This window comes from Pteronotus mesoamericanus, unplaced genomic scaffold, assembly GCF_021234165.1.
Source record: "Pteronotus mesoamericanus isolate MK-2021 breed Mesoamerican mustached bat unplaced genomic scaffold, CSHL_Meso_final scaffold_408, whole genome shotgun sequence".
NCBI classification, from domain to species: domain Eukaryota; kingdom Metazoa; phylum Chordata; class Mammalia; order Chiroptera; family Mormoopidae; genus Pteronotus; species Pteronotus mesoamericanus.
The window spans coordinates 7,727,182-7,744,040 of NW_026555315.1; positions in this window are offsets into that span (position 1 = coordinate 7,727,182).

Sequence of the window (16,859 nt, forward strand, 5' to 3'; positions counted from 1 at the left end):
TACCTTTAAAAAAATTATATTAATATTCTGCTTTCCTCCCATATTTAACCGGATGGGGTGTGAGGGAACCTCTCAGTCAGGGCACACGCCTGGGTTGGGGGCCAGGTACCCAGTTGGAGACAAGCGAGAGGCAACCAACTGATGTTTCTCTCTCTCTCTCTCTCTCTCTCTCTCTCTCTCTCTGCCTTCTCCTCTCTCTAAAAATAAATAAAAATAAAATCTTTAAAAAAAATAAAAGCCCTGGGGGGAGGGCGCTATAGAACCCTCACATGTAGTAGGCATAACAGTGTAAAACTGTAAGAACTTTTCTAATTATTTGGAAATTATTGAACATTTATCTCAGTAGTAAATATTAACAGTAAAACTTATTCAATTTTATTTCCATATGCCATTAACTGCATGTTTTCCCGAAATACCATGGCATTTCTTCTGAAGCTGAAGGAAAACAAGTAAATACATAGGTACTGATAATTTGACAGACCAAACACAGATGCACATAGAACCTTACTGGGATGCTGTAATAAACTATAAATTTCTAACTGGGCAGGTTATGGTGGGTAGCCATGCCCCAGGCCTACCATTTCTCTAACAAAAGGTTTTTAAGCCAGCCCTCCCCAATGTTCCTATGCATCCAGGTTAATGTACCTTTGAAACGCCAGAATACCCCTCAAAGACAAACACCCTCAAGAGAGCACATAATCTTTTAATCCAACCCCTGTCTTGATTTCTCCCACCTTCATGTAATCTTCCTTAATTTAAAATGCATAAAAGAAACTGTGCACTGTCATTCTCCAGAGCATTTGAGATCTTGTTTCCTGGCAACTGTCAGTTTGGGCTCAAATAAACTCATAAAAATTCTCTACAGGTTTGGATATTTTCTACATCAACACTATTCCCTCTCCCCATAAAAGATGCTGAACCATTGCCCTGACTGGTGTGGCTTAGTTGGTTGGGTGTCGTCCTGAAAATTGAAAAATTGAGGGTTCAATCCCTGGTCAGAGCACATGCCTGGGTTGTGGGTTTGGTCCATGCGAGGGGCAATTGATAGATGCTTCTCTCTCTCTCTTTCTCCCTCACTTCCCCTCTCTCTGAAAATAAATAAATTAAATATTTTCTAAAAATTTAAATTTAAAAAAAGATGCTGATTCAAATGCATTCTCATTGTCCTTTAGATATTATATATTTTTAAATTGTACCAGATATAATTAATTGCCCATTATTATTATACTACCTTCCCCTGACAGCCTTCATGTGGCCCTTTTAAAACAGCCATTGATAGTTCCCAGTAAATAATTTACCTTCACAGAAATATGTTAAAACAAATAGTCTATGCTTAGTCACTAACCACACCACCACCCGTGATGGATAAGAAATTATATACCACCCACCTTGTTGTAGTAACAAGCGCTTTGTTTTTATGCTTGTTCCCAGACTGACACATGTGTTCAACCCTAACCACAATTGGCACATTACTTCTGCTCTGTCCCAGAGACTGCTTCTAGCTGTGGGCAGTTGGGTAAGAACAGAGAGGTAGGAATCAGAGAAAAATGTACTGAAACTCTTAGTAGCCCAAGGTTGGATGGAGGAGGGCAGAAATAATCTAAGTGTGTGAGCTGAAAGGTGGCATCCTCAGGGAAGTTGGTGAGAAAAATCACAGGACTTCCTGTCCCTAAACAAAATGGTTTTGCTGCAAGCAAGACAGCCCTGGCCTTTTCCTGATGGGGTAAAACTGAGATCTGAGGGGAAATAGTTCTGCTCTAGAAGGCAACATCAGAATGATTTACTTCTAAGCATGTAACTGCCACTTAACTGTGCTTGTTATTAATGAAGAGAGACTTTGGGGGAAAATGGCCCCTTTTTCCCTGCTCCTCTGGGGCCCTGAGCCAGCTGGAGAGCCTGGGAGCCAACCGACAGGCATTGAAGGGATGGCCTGAGCCCTCTCATCCGAAGCCCTTGCTTGATAGGGACAGGACCCCAGAGAAAGTAAAGTAGTGAAACACCCCTTATTTTTCACTCTTTGTCTTTTCCTCCAAATTCTCCTCCAATGTGAATCAATTCATCACACACATATTGAACATCTACTGTGTGCCCAGGCACTGCAGTAACTTCTGAAAAGGATCATTGGGGGTTTGAAAGGTGATCGAAAACCATCAAGGAAGCACTAGAATACTCTGAATGTCACGCTCCTGGCGGTCCACAGGGCTGTGTTCATAACTCTGGCCGCTCCGCTGCCCTAACGTGAGGGCCGGTGACGCAAGACAAAAATACAAATCGGATCTGTTCCCTAGGGCCGCTGGGAGGAGGGGAAGGGGGTGAGGGTCATCTCACAGGGCAGCTCCTCCAGTTGCAATCCATTATTTGTCTGCCTTATCTTCTAATGCCCAAGCACAGCCTCGATTTTACACAAAATATCCCTGACCTAAAATTCCCGTTCTTTTTAAGCCATCAACCTGCTGTCAGTAATAATGGATGCTTTGGGCTTTAAATTCTCTAAAGCTTTTCAATATTAGTCAAAAAATGTTCTGCCTCAACCAGCTTTTTCATCCTCTCCTCCCCCTCCCCCTCTCCCTCCTCCCCCCTCCTCCTCCACCTTCTTCGTGTGTGTGTGTGTGTGTGTGTGTGTGTGTGCGCGCGCGCGCGTGTGTGTGAGTGCGTCACAGTCAAGTTCCTCTTTTCTCTCTCATTTTAAGGACTGTCTTTTAAATGTCTGGAAGGCCCTGGCCATGTGGCTTACCTGGTTGGAGTGTCATTCTCGTGCACTACCAAAAGGTGGCTGGTTTGATTCCCAGTCAGGGCACATATCTAGGCTGTGGGTTTAATCCCTGGTTGGGTTGCCTATGCTTCTTTGCATTGACGCTTCTTTCTCACACAGATGTTCTCTCTCTCCCTTCCTCTCTCATTTAGCCCCACCTGTGGAAATAGGGTATTTTTGTAACCTCTGGTTTCTATTTGAGGTCATTCTTTAGAAACCTTCTTTTTTAATAAAGAGTTTAAAGTGAAAGAGAATTTACAGTGAGGCCATAAGACAGAGAGTAGCTACCTCACAGACAGAGCAGCACGGTAGGAACTTTGAAGGCTTTCCTCAGGAAAGATGGAAAGAACAAGCCAAACCAAGAAGTGGGTTGATGGGAAGAGACCAGAAAAAAGAGGGACTAACATCCTACTTGCAAGCTGAGCATGTAAAAAGCTGCTCAGTTAGCCCCGGGCCAAAAGTCTGTGTTAATCTGCACACTTTTCCATTAACTCAAAAGACACTGCTCCTCCAGGAACTCCGTCTCTTCCCCCCAAAGGAAGAAGGGCCAGCTTCAGCATCCCTCCATCCCAAAGCTGAGCGTGCCGGGCAGAGCAGCTCGGTGGGTCTCCTTCCTGGCTCTCCAGGCCCTGAGCCTCAGATCAAAAGGCTTCGGCGACAGCCATCGCTGCTGCCCCGGTGCTGGGATAGCTGCCTCTCCATCTTGGATTACAGTAATTATGGTGAGTTATGCTTCCAGGGTGAAAATTAGTGATCTGGTGAGGTAACTAAAAATGAATGCGTCTCTTCCTAGAGTTCACTCCACCCAGCTGAGCCACTAAATAAAACCAGCATATGGGCCAATTAGAGAGCTGAGCTCCTGCTTTCAGAGCCCTGCAGAAAGAGGCAGAGTTCAGGGGCCCGTTCCCCGCCTGGTTCAGTAAGGATCAAAATCATCCCCGAACACGTGCCTCCTTTGCCTCTCAACAGCGCCCCAGTCTGCGTCCTCCCACAAAGGCCAGCCTGCGGTTTTGCCTTTCAAACAAAGTCATCTGTTCCACGACATCACTGTTTTACCCCTTTTTATTGCCAGTTGGCTGAGGGAGGAGAAAAGGGGAAGTGAGAATAAATGTCTGTCACATGGGTATGTGCAGGAAAAAATGTTATTTTCTTAGTCATACATTTGCTTTTACGTGACCCAGAAGGACTCTGATCCTGCCTAACTCCCATGCCTACTCTCCAATATTGGTGTGACTAGAAGTTATGCAAAAATATTCGAAAGATTTAGAGTTCCAATAGTGATCGATCATTCTCACCACTGAGCACAGGGCAGAAGTCCCCATTCTGTTTTATCCCCACGGGCTCGGTTGGACCCAGTGGGACTTCACAGGTAACGAGGATTGATGGGGGGGGGTCACACTGTCAGCTACATGGAAACTTGAATTTAAATCCAGTATTTAATCACTCAGCTTTCTCACAAAGTCTTAGAGTTGGAAGAGATTTAAGAGAGAGTGGACCCAAACTCTCTCCGAGGTATCCTGCGTTCATTGGTCTGGGTGTGGCCTGGGCAGAAGGAAGTTTAAAGGCTCCGCAGGCGATCCTGATATGTGGCAAACTTTGGGGAACGCTGCCCTAATCTGCTGATGCAGAGATTTTCAACCTTTTTCATCTCATGGCACACAGAAACTGATTACTCAAATTCTGCGGCACACAGAAAAATGTATATTTTGCCAATCTGACCCAAAAAAAGTATGATTTTTATCGACTTACAAAAAATAATAATAATAGTAATTACCCACCCCTTTTGCTCCAAAGTGACTTTCTAAAAAATCAGTTGCCACCTTGGGCTAGATTATTTCTAAGATTTTTTTCCAACTGTGAAATTCTACAACTACGTAAATTTTTTTAAATCATGTGCCTAACTTATATAAAGGAGTCAAATTCATAGAAACAGGAAGTAGAATGATAATGGTGGTTACCAGGGGCTGGGAGGAGGAGGAAAAGAAAGTTGCTATCTAACAGTTATAGCATTTCAGATGTACAAGAAGAAAACGTTCTGGAGATCTGTTTAACAACAATGTGAATGAATATATTGAACACTACTGAACCGTATACCTTATGTATAGTTAAGATGATAAATTTTGTTGTGCCTTTTTCACCAAAAACAAAACAGAACAAAGCACCCATGAGTGGCCTATACTATGAGTTTTGCCCTAAACCAGGCACATTTATGTGAGAGAGTCCCTGCTTTTAGTTGGCTCACAGCCCACGCCTGCTATGGGGGCCCACAGTCCCCATCAGCCAGCCGCGACGTCACTGCCACGGCCACAACAGGCGCTGCCAGAAACCCAAGGCTGTAAAAATGCCTCTCTGTTCTTCTGGTCTTCCAATCTCCTGCTAGTGCCCCAACGGACAGAACCCAATAGGAAGCCAGCTGGGGCATCAGCCTGAGAACGGTGGCGAGCTGTCAGAGGCAGCCACAAGGAAGAGGGAGGGTGGGACTGAGCGAGAGCAGGCACTGTTAGGAACAGCCCAACCCTTCTGCATCCACCCACAGCTCTCCACCCACGAATAAACTTGATAATGCAACAACAACAGCATTATAATGCAGCTGTCCCCCTCGCAAGCAAACGAAGGCATTCTCACCATTTTCCTGATAAGGGAGATACAAAGTTCCATCAGTCTAAGGGGTTAACATCCAAAATGTATAACGACCTTATAACACTCAACACTAAAAAAACCCCTAAAAACTAAAAATCAGGTGCCTATGCTTGTATGTAAGGATTTCTGGTACCAAAAATTAATAATCAGACGCAACCTTATTATGCTGTGTGACCAGTAAGATGCAACTCTATTATATGACCCATGTGAGACAGGGCATTCACACCAGAGGGCTATGGTTGTGTTGGTGGTTGTCATTTTTTAATTTGACAATCTAAGGGAAGAGAAGTCGGTATCCCCGACTAAATAGTCAGTTATTGCATGTTTTAAAAATTCCTGTAGCACCCTGGTTGAAAATTGCTGCCCTAATGCAAGGTTTATCAACTCCAGCATATTGACATTTTGGGGCGGGATCATTCTTCGTTGCTGGAGGGTTTTCCTGATGCACTGTACAGTGTTTAACAGCATCCCCAGCCCCTACCTACTAGATGGCAATAGTATTCCCTCCCCCTAGTTGTCACAAATGTCAGAAATATCTCCAGGAATTGCCAAATGTCCCCTGGGAAGCAAAATCACCCTGGGTGAGGGCCACTGTTTGACGGCCTTGGGTGCCCACCCTCCAGGACCTGTTGGCAGCATTGGAAACCCTCCCTCAGTAGGCCCCTCGCCCCTTTGGCTTTCACAATACTGCACTCTCTGACTCTGCATGCAAGGACATATTGATATTCAAAACATGTTTATAAAGTGAACCTAGAAGCTGCTCACATGTCTTTTGCTCACTTGCCATTGGCCACTATCTGCCAAGGGGACGAGAAATGTAACCTTTATTTTGAGCAGCCATGTGTCTAGTTAAAACTAAGTTTCTGGTCTTATAATACTTTCATCTTATGTCTATTTCCCATTTTCCTTACTTCCCACCAGTTGGAGGTACACATGCGGTAATGTTGAATCATCTTGGACCATATGAACAAGGTCCTGACCTTGGAATTGTTAGAGCAAAAAGAAAGATAGAATAAGCCTAAGTCTCTGACCTCGCAGAGCCGCCATACCAGCCCTGCATTGCCTGCTCCTGAGTTACTCTGTGACAGGAAAAGAAATACACTTCCGTCTTGTTTAAGCTACCATTATTTGGGCACCACTATTCTGTCGGCTGAATCTACTCCTCATCAATACAGAGCCAACCAAATTCAACTATCACTTCTAACAACTCTGAGATCTATATCTCACTTCTATATCTCCAGCCCCTGAAACTTTTCCAAGCTCTAATCTCACGTTTCAGTTACCTAATGGAAGCTCCAGCTGGATATCCAGCTAGGATCTTAAACTTAGTATGTGTAAAACCAAAAGCATCATTCTTTTTTCCACACTAACTCTCCCCGCTATGTTCCTTAATGCTCCGTAAAAGACATCTTCAAGTCACCCAGGCTCCAAATCTGTGACACCTGTCTCCCTTATGCTACCTGTATCTAATTAATAGCTCTGCAGCAGCCCCTATTCCCCTATCTGTCCCATGAACTTAAACCAAACTGCTTGCTAGTCCACCCTCCTAAATATGCCCTAAGCTTCCAGAACTATTGCAGATTCTGTACTTAACTTCTACTTAAAGTCCCTACCCAGCATGCCCTTTCCCTAAAAGCATATCCGAGTCATCCCAAAGAAGACCATCCCAAAGCCTTGCATGTGGTAGGTACGAAAATGTTTTTCAAATTGAAAAAATCAAGCAGCTTGCCCAAGACCACGTGGCTAGTTAGAAATGTTGTGCTACGTGATGAAGACAGCACATACAGATAATAAACTATGTGTTCTGATTTTTCTATTGGGCTGACAATGTCATGAGGACATGGACTTCTTAGGAAAAGGCAGTGATTTGAGAAATTCTAAACTACAATTTAAATCAGTGCTTTGCTATTTTGAGCCTTTGACATAACCGGCACTATAATTATACCCATGTGTCTGTGTAATGCAAGATAAAATGTAAGCATTTTAAATGTTTTTATGAACTGGATGTGAATCTTCACCCGAACATGCTCTAGCCTGCCTGATCCTTCACGGGCCAGGAAGCATTTAGAATACTAAATGAGACATTTTTCAAATAGAGAATCACTGTGGGGTCCTCTGGGCCAATTTTAAACAAATCAGTGGGTACCATGGTCGATATTTGAGTCAAGTGGCCTGCTCTGAAAATTGAATGTCTGTAGCCAGCTTTGTATATGGGCATGGGATTTTTTTAAAATAACTATCTTCAATAAAATAGTAAATGGATTTTCATGACAGAGAAGGAAACTAAGAAAAATAAAATACACCATACTTGTCTTATTTGACAAAGCATAATGAAAGAGCTTCCTTAGATGATGGGGTTCCCCAGCACTGTGCCCACAATTTTTTTTTAAGATTTTACTTATTTTTTAGATAGAAGGGAAGGAAGGGGGAAAGAGAGAGAGAAGAACATCGATGTGCAAGAGATACATCTCTCAGTTACCTCTCTCACACCCCCAACTGGGGACTTGACCCGTAACCCAGGCTTCTGCACTGACTGGGAACTGAACCAGTGACTTTTCTGTTTGCAGGCTGGTGCTCAACCCACTGAGCCACACCAGCCAGGGCCACAATTTTTTTTACAGAGTTTTAAGCCGTAGGAGGCGGCAGGAGACGGGGGGCGGGGGGGGGGGGAAGAGGCACAGTATTTATTCAGTACCTATCTAGGCACGTGGCTGGATGCTTTAGTCATTATCATCACAACCAGAGGAGGTAGGTGGGAACTACAACACACAGGGAAGTGGGGAGGAAGGCAGGAGGGCCAGGCCTCAATTGACGAGGCCCCCGATTTTTGCTGCTTTTCAAAAGCAAATTTGAGCAGGGCTGGTTTAAGCCTTGCACTATATTTTTCAACTCTTTCTAAGCACCATATTGCCCCCACTTCCCTTGGCCTGAACTAGTCATTCACAGCTACCTGTAAATTCCAGCTGGGTTTGTGATCAAGAAACTGTCCCCTTGGCTTCTTGGAGACAGTGCTCAGGTTATTATCACTCCTGTTCACAAAGAGACCTTTCTTCCTCCAGAGCACAGGACACGTGGTCTTTGGGTCTCATTCGGCTATTTCTCTAAATACAAAAGAAAGACTTATTAATTGCACATACTCTTATATGTTATCAGTTGCATATATAATGATATGTATTCTTAATGTATTTATTTATTGTAGTTGTAAACGTCTGATATTTTTAAAAAACTATTCCATATAATTTTCTACATTTTATCTTTCCCTTTATTAGTTTTAAACCTGGTTTACATAAAACAAAAAGAAAGATTTCACAATTATTTTCTTTGATGTCTACACTAGTATGTTTTTGTCTTTTTGTGAGTTCTGTAATAATATTCTGCAGATCAGTCTACATTTTTAAATATTCTCACAGTTTCATTTATCATTTTCCATTTTTAAAGACATCATGTAATTAGATACTGAATTCCAGAATTTAGGCCTTGCCCAGGAAACTCGGTTTAAAAGTAACTGCTTCACACAGTTTTGATATATGAAATAGATACTGTATGTCACCAAATTTCTTTGTATTAATAAGTTAAAAGTTTTTCTGGTCCGTTTCATTATTTCTCAGCCCCCACTGGTAGCTAAATCTAAGGGCAAGATGAAAAGCATCAAAATGTGAGAGCAGTAAACTTCATTGTGGTGTTGGACTAGGTATCATTAATCTCAGCTTACACACAAGAAAACCGAGGCTCAGAGAGGCGAACTATCTAAGTGGGTTAGCTTCCAGACTCACAATGAATTCCCGATCTCTGGGAATGCTTTTGTCTCTGACGTAAACCCCACACTCACTCCTTGCCAGAGCTGATTGGTCCAGGACCAGACATGTGACCCAAGCCGGACCAATCAGACTTCTTCTCCAAGGATTTTTTTTTTTTTTTTTGGAATTGGAATTGATGGGAGAGACAAGGACTTCTCTAATGGTAAAGTTATGATCCATGAGACACAAGTGTTACCAGAGGCTATGATACCCTCTGGGAAGAAAGCTGAACTGAATGCATAAAGCCAATGCATGAGGTGTGGGACGGAAAGGAGAGAGTGTCCTGGAGGGGCATTTAAGTCCCTGAGTTCAGTTACCCCCCATTCTAGATGACTTAGGATCCTCCCACTAGATTCCCTTTTTTGCCTGAGCTGAATCAAGCATCTTTATATAAAGAGCAAAGAGGCCTGGTTTCGAGGGTCTACCTCCCAAGCCCACGCTCGTTTTGCTGCAGGAGGTCAAAGTTACCTGATTGCTCAAATCTTGTCTCTGATAGAATGGGAATGAACAGCACAAAGTCATCAAACTCTGCCCTGCAACTTCATGTGATTCATACACATATCCAGCCTCAATCTGACCATGGCATGTGGGAAACTGGTGTTCTCCTATTATTGTACAGTTCAAGATGACACGTGCACCTAAGGGCATGGGTTTGGAAGGAAATGCTACACTCCCAGCTATGTGTCTCTACTGGATTTGGGTGACACGGTGAATAATCAGCCCCATGAAGCCACACCCAGGCAAACTCATACAGACTTGGAAGGATGGGAAAAAAAACCCCAGAGGAAATGGAAAATCTGAATTAAAGGCAAAGGTAACAAGCCTTCACATGGTTATATTGTTTGCAGCTTCCAAAGTACTTTTCCACACATTATCTTGTTTTGAGTCTCAGTGGTATCCCTGGAGGGATAGAGAGAAGGTACAGTATTACCTACATGTTACAGAGAAGAAAACTATGAAGACACCTTCCGCAGTGCCAGGGGCATTGCAGGTACTAATAAGCCCTTTCATTCATTCATTCCATGTGCTTCCCATGCCCAGTGACCATTTGACGAATAAGCATATGTGGCTCAGGGGCATGAAGTGACTTGTCCAATGTGATACAGTTAATAAGGGGCGGAAGAGGCGCTTAAACTTGAGTTGTCTTGCTCTGCACTTCACTACACAAGCTGCATCTGAAACTGTGAGCAATTCCAACCCCTTCATGAATTCATGCATTACAAGTCCAGAGACCTCGATTCCCCACTGCAAGAGAGAGGCACTTCCAATGCCTCCCAGTCCTGTAGAAAGTTCTTCAAATAAATGCTCACTGGCCCTAGAAACAATGAGATCTTCCAGCATTGAAAGGCCTTGTTACTCTATGACCCACGGACATGAACAACGGTGGGGGGATTGCCTGAGGGAGTGGGGGTATTGGGTGGAGGGGGGGTAAAGGGAAAAAATCAGGACACCTGTAATAGCATAATCTATAAAATACAATTTAAAAAAAGAAAAAAAGAAAGGTCTTGCTACTCAAACAAGCTGTTTCAGAAATCTATGGCTTGAGCACAAAAATGCTCAAAAAAACCCGTATGATTACCTTAGGAACTAGTGAATGATTTATGGATAAGACAGGCAGCCCCATGATTTATGGATAAGACATGCAGTCCCAATCTCTTTCTTGCTGCTCTCAATGACATGAAGCTAATTCAAGAAGATAGAAGGACATTTTCTGTGGTGGTAAAAACCCTGCTCTCTCTTTTTTTTTTTTAATCTATTTATTTTTAGAGAGAGGGGAAGGGAGGGAGAAAGTGAGAGAGAGAAATATCGATCAGTTGCTTTTTACATGCCCGCAACCAGGGACCTGGCCTGCAACCCAGGCCTGTGCCCTCACCGTGTATTGAACTGGCAATCTCTCAGTTCACAGGCTGGCCCTCAATCCACTGAACCACACCAGCCAGGGCTACCCTACTCTTCTATTAGTAGGCCATGCCAGCAGTTTTTTTAAAAAAAAGAAGTTACTTCTCCCACTGAGCATATGAAGATGATTGAGGTCTGTCTTTGCTTTATTCTCTTGTCACCAGAAGAATATCAGTTCTGGTGACAAGCTGAAATCACATGCAGAATATAGACCAAAATTTAAATGGGGCAGAGGCACTGCTGTCACTTGGGGGATCTTCTGCAGCTGAGGTTACAGGAGCTCTTCCCTCAGTCCCTGAGAGGCACGGTTGCTGACGCCCCTAACACCTGACAGATGCTTCTGTTCCCTGGGCGGGCTGAATCAGCTAGATGTGGATCTCCTCCTCAAATCTGTCTTGGGCAATCCGATTCCTGGCTAGATTCCAAACAGACTCAGTCCTGAAGAAATGAATGGAATAATCCCCAAGGGGAGATGCTTTACTCCTTAGGGCTATCTCTTCAAGATCACCCGGGACCAACATGGAACGCCCCTGGGCTTTGGAATAGAACTGGCGACTTTTTGGTTTGCAAGCCGGCACTCAATCCACTCAGCCACACCAGCCAGGGCTACAGTTTAAAATTTTTACAAGTGAGCATCCACTATCTTTAATTCTTTAAACTATTTTTTTTTAAATCCTATCCCTCAGTCTCTCTGGAATGATGTCATCCCAGCATCTGTCCCATCTGACTACTGAGTGGACCATTAATTACCCAGTGAGCTTGCCCTTGAACTTAATAGGCTTTAGTGAATTGCGATTCCAATGTCCCTTCCTGGCCCACAGTTGTAAAGAGGAAATGTTCCATGATTTGACCTCATTATAGGTGAATGATTCATGTGGTTGTATAACCATTGCTTCCTAGAAACAGTGCTGAGCACAGGCCTGGGGCTGTTAAGGGAGACAAATCCATGTTTTTAATGCACTTTCTGACCTTCCTAAAACAGGCTGTCAGAAGAAATTGAGGAGGGGCTGAGACGGGATGTTAATGTTTAATGAATAAAGAGTCTCAGTTTTGTAAGAGGGCACAACGTTGTGAATGTACTTCATGCCACTGAACTATACATTTAAAATGATTAAGATGGTAAGCTTTATGCATGTACATTTGAGCACAATTTTTTAAATGCATGCAGATAGCTACCCTTCCATTCATCTTCATTTACTGAATCACACTTCATAAATCCATGAAATCAGGGTTTTTCTGTTTTTAAGCAAATGAGAAGAAAATAAATCAAAATATTGTGTTAAGAAAAAAATAAAACAAAGGCTTGCCCTTTTTTTTTTTTTAGTGCGTTCTGACAGCAGAATCAAGGACAGCCACTAGGCTCTTGGCTGAGCAGGCCCATTCCTTCTGCAGAACAAAATAAAAAGTCCTTCCTATATCACCCAGCTCTAAAGAGATCTTTTCTCCTTATTATACAGTACTATTTTAAAAGGAAAGATTTTTGTAGGGCACCAGGAAGGGAGCCATTTGTGAAGGGCCAGGCCAGATAAAAATTAATTGTGAGCCCTTGAGGGCGACAGAAAAATAACACACCCAGGTGAACAAAGTGAAACAGCAGCCCTCCCAGAAGGGCCTGAGCACAGACATCCTCGCAGCTTCTCGGGCCGCACTCCGCCGCCTAACAGGTCATTGTTTCCGTGTTATCTCATCCGTCGTTAATTAACCTCCAATTGTCTGGCCAAGGCACACAACAGATGCCTGACTCTTGCCAACTCAGAAAAAAACAGGGATGTGTGGCGAGCTCTGCAGGTTACAGACATTTACTGATTGCAGGAAGGTGATCTTCTTGGTAAGTGAAAGAGACAACAGGCTGGCACTCAGTCCCTTATCCTGAGTTCCAGTTTGAACTGGAGCAGATGACAGGTCTGGAAAAATGATTCTGTCCTCAAAGAGTCTGGAAAAAGTATAAGAAGGAAACATTTTTTAAAAATTTTTGAGGCCTGGATGGGTGGCTCCGTTGCTTGGAGCATTGTCCCATACACCAAAAGGTTGGGGGTTTGATTCCCCATCAGGATCTATACCTAGGTTGTGGGGTTCAATCCCAGGTTGGGGAGCGAATGGGAGGCAACCAGTTGATGTTTCTCTCTCACATTGATGTTTTCTTTTTCTCTCTTTCTCTCTCTCAAATCAATAAAACATATTTTTAAAATTTTTTAAATATTTTTTTGAACCAAAACAGGCAGAGGTCCACACTCCCTTTCCCACCTAAAGGCCAGCTGCTTCTTTTGCTGCAAGGGTTCTCCTCATTGAACTTCCTTGAGCCTCAATTTTGTCATCTGTAAAGTGGGAGAATAGAGCCTACCTCACACGATCGTGGTTAGATTAAGCGAGTTAACACGGGAAAAGTGACTAGCACAGAACCTGGCTCTGGCACGCAGCCAGCATTAGAGTCAACACCGTTGTCGCCCCTCATGACCTCCACTCATCACTGCAGGTTCTTCCCCGTTGTGTCCTCGCCTCAGTCACAGCCGGCTCCTTGCCCACCCCATCCTCTCTCAGTCAGCACTTATTGTTGACTTGAAAATATTTTCCTTGGCTTCTATTTTTGTCCCCTCCACAGATTTTTCTCCATATCCTACCTAGTTAACTTTAATAGCAAGAGCCTCACAAGGGCATTTGCACAATTCCTCTCCTGTGAGTGATCAGTGAACTGGATGCCACACGGGCTAGAGGTCATTATGACCTACAGCACAGCTGGCTTTGAAAAGCTGTATTTGAGAGGCAGAAGTAAGGTGACCAAGCATCCCAGGTCACCTGGGCCTGTGGGGGTTCCCAGGATGTGGGGCTTTTGGTGCCTCATCAGGAAAGCCCTGGGCAAACCAGGACAAGTTGGTCCCCATGGGCAGAAGAGCATAATATAGGTTCTGGAAGCTGGACTCAAATTCTGATCCCAGGAGGTTACACTTTCTAGCTGTGTAACCTTGGACAAGTCACTTAACCTCTCTGAGCCTCAGTCTTCTCATCTGTAGGATGGAGATAAATATGTAGGATTGTTTGTGAAAGTAAATGATTAGTTAATGTAAACAGCTCAAGATAGTGCCTGGCATATCATCTGTGCATTATATAAGTCACCTATTACCAATTCAAAGTTGTGTAACATCAAAGCATAATCCAAACCTACAAAAAAATCTCTGTTGACCAGATACAACCCCACCTGGATCTTCAACTGCATTTTCTTTTAGTACTTCCCTTTTAACTGAAAGTACGAAAGCAGAACAAGCCAATATTTTGTTTGCCCCAAATGTAAAGCTCAAGCTTTGTCTTTGGTGCCATGTGGGTCTTAGCCCAAATTGCCTGTGTACATTTGCTATACGTGTCCATCATCACTGGCCAGGGACCGTCATGGCTGATGGCTCATAACCACTCCCAACCATGCCCTTGATTCTGAACCAATAAACAGCCAATCACCTCTACTATACTGTACTCTTCTAGAATCACAGGCCAAGACAACGTAGGCCCTTTTTAACCAGGAAACGGCATTATTCAGAGCCTCTCTGCTTTCAAACACTCTAGTTTATCAGGGAGTTCCTGCACTAGACAAGCCAGGCCTGAGGCAGAGTCAGGAAGGAGGAAGCTCCAGAGGTGCCCCAGGGCTCAGATAAAAGACATCTTTTTACAGGACAGTGACCCTGTTCTAAGACCCGTTGTTCCCACTTTCTGGAAAAGCACTGAATCATGGGGAATCGTGAATGCACCTGTGCAGGCGATGCTACAGGACCCCTGCTTCATTATAATAGCATTATAATAAATTAGCATTGAGGGACCCCCTTCCCCAGTGTCCAATCAAGGAAAATCATGGGAGACCACATGCACACTAGCTTTAAAGTAATATAACTACTTGTACCTGTGCAATAAAAGCCCGCCAAGACTAGCCAGGAAATATCCACCCTATAAGAATAGAAGCCCTCCAGACCCTGAGGTCAGTCTCTACCCGTAGTTGGCCCACTCCCATGTTCTGTGGAGTGTTCTATCACTAAATAAATATGCTCTCTCTCTTTTTGCTATAAACTCTGTGTGTTTGGTTCAATTCTTCGTCCATGGTCACCAAGAACCCGGTTACCTGTGCCGTCCTGTGACAATCCTAGTGATGCATTTATATCACAAGGCTAAGACAGTTGTAATGGGTTGAACTGCAGTTAGGACTCTGGACCCAATTATGACGTGTGTCTATTTCCGCCACACCACTGGACACGTCTGTCTGTGAAACACGTCATTCCCTGTTCACTCATTAAACAAAAGTTTACCGAGCATCTTTAAATATCAGGCTCTCTTGCAGGCACTGATAGTAGGCATTGGAAAAGACAGAAATGTCTCTGTCCTCATGGAGGTTTTAATCTAGCCAGAGAGACAAACAACAAGCAAACAGATAAGTAAACAGGGTGATGTTTGATAGCAATACGGGCTATGGGAAGTATAAAGCAGGGTGATTATTTCAGCAATGTTTATTCAAACAAGATGTGTGAGCATGTGCAATGGGCCAGGCCTGTGGTAGGGGTTGGCAGTATGGCAGGGAGCAAAGCCTGGCAGAGACCCCTGCCCACTGGCCCTAAGAAGCAGAGGTCGGGAGAAGTCTCTCTGAGGAAAAGACTTTGGAGCTAAAGGGGAAGTTTCTCCTAGAGACTGGCAGATAAAAAGGCCCTGAGGCAGGAAGGTGGCTTCTAGGAAGACAAAGGAGGCCAGCAGAGCTGAAGCCAAGCAAAAGGGAACTGACACTTTCTGGAGAAATCCACAAGTTCCCCAACTTCCAAACTGCAGTTGAGCAAAGGGGTCCAGGGACACTCGGCTTGGGTGCGGAGACGAGACGGATGACAGGAAGGTTTTCACTTCCCTCTTCCCCTCACCAGTTTTTCCTCTGCCTGGAACATAACCCTGAATGGGATTTGTCCAGCTTCCTAATCCAAAACTCTAATGAAAGTGAGAGTTTAGATGAGGAAAAAGAATGTGCCACCACCCGCCAAGCCAGGAGCTGGTCACCCTTCTCCAAAGTCAGAGGCTTCCTCTGCCAGAGGCATCACCTCCCTGGGGCTGGAGGGAGCTGACTCCCAGGCAGCGTGCTCAGCCAAGTCTCACTTCTCGGCTTGCTTGTTTGTTTGTTTTTTTAAATTTATTTTTCACTTCTCCTCTTTGTTAGAGCTCAGAATTTATTTCTGCCCCCAGGTGCAGAACCATGTGAGATAAGCTGTGTGTTGATCTGATTTGATTACATCTGTTTGTTCTCTCCACAGTGGGGAATTCCCTCACCCCTACACAGCCTAGACAACCCCACTTTCATTCTTGTGTATTTCCCAGCTCGGGGTGTGAGGCTGCCAGGTCCAGCAACTGGCAAAAGAAGGCGTCTCTACAAGGGCCGCCTCTCCGCCAACGTGTAACATGGCACTTTGTGGGGTAATTTACACTGGAAGTAGACGGTGGAAGCTATTCTCGATTTGCAGCTCACAGGGACCATGTCAGTAATGCTTCCTCTCTCTCTCCCTCTCTCTCTCTCTCTCTTTCTCTCTCTCACACACACACACACACACACACACACACGCATGCACAATGATTTGCCACCTTTCCTTTTACTTCAGAGGAAAAAGAAGCATTCAGAGCCACAGCCCAGAACTGGCAGGCAGGGGCAGTGTGGGCCAGGACCTTCACTTCAGCAGTCAGGACACTCATCGTGGGGTAAGAATGAAGCACCACCCTCACCCCAGGGCTCAGCACTTCCTCTGCTCTCCAGCCTCTGCTGGGAA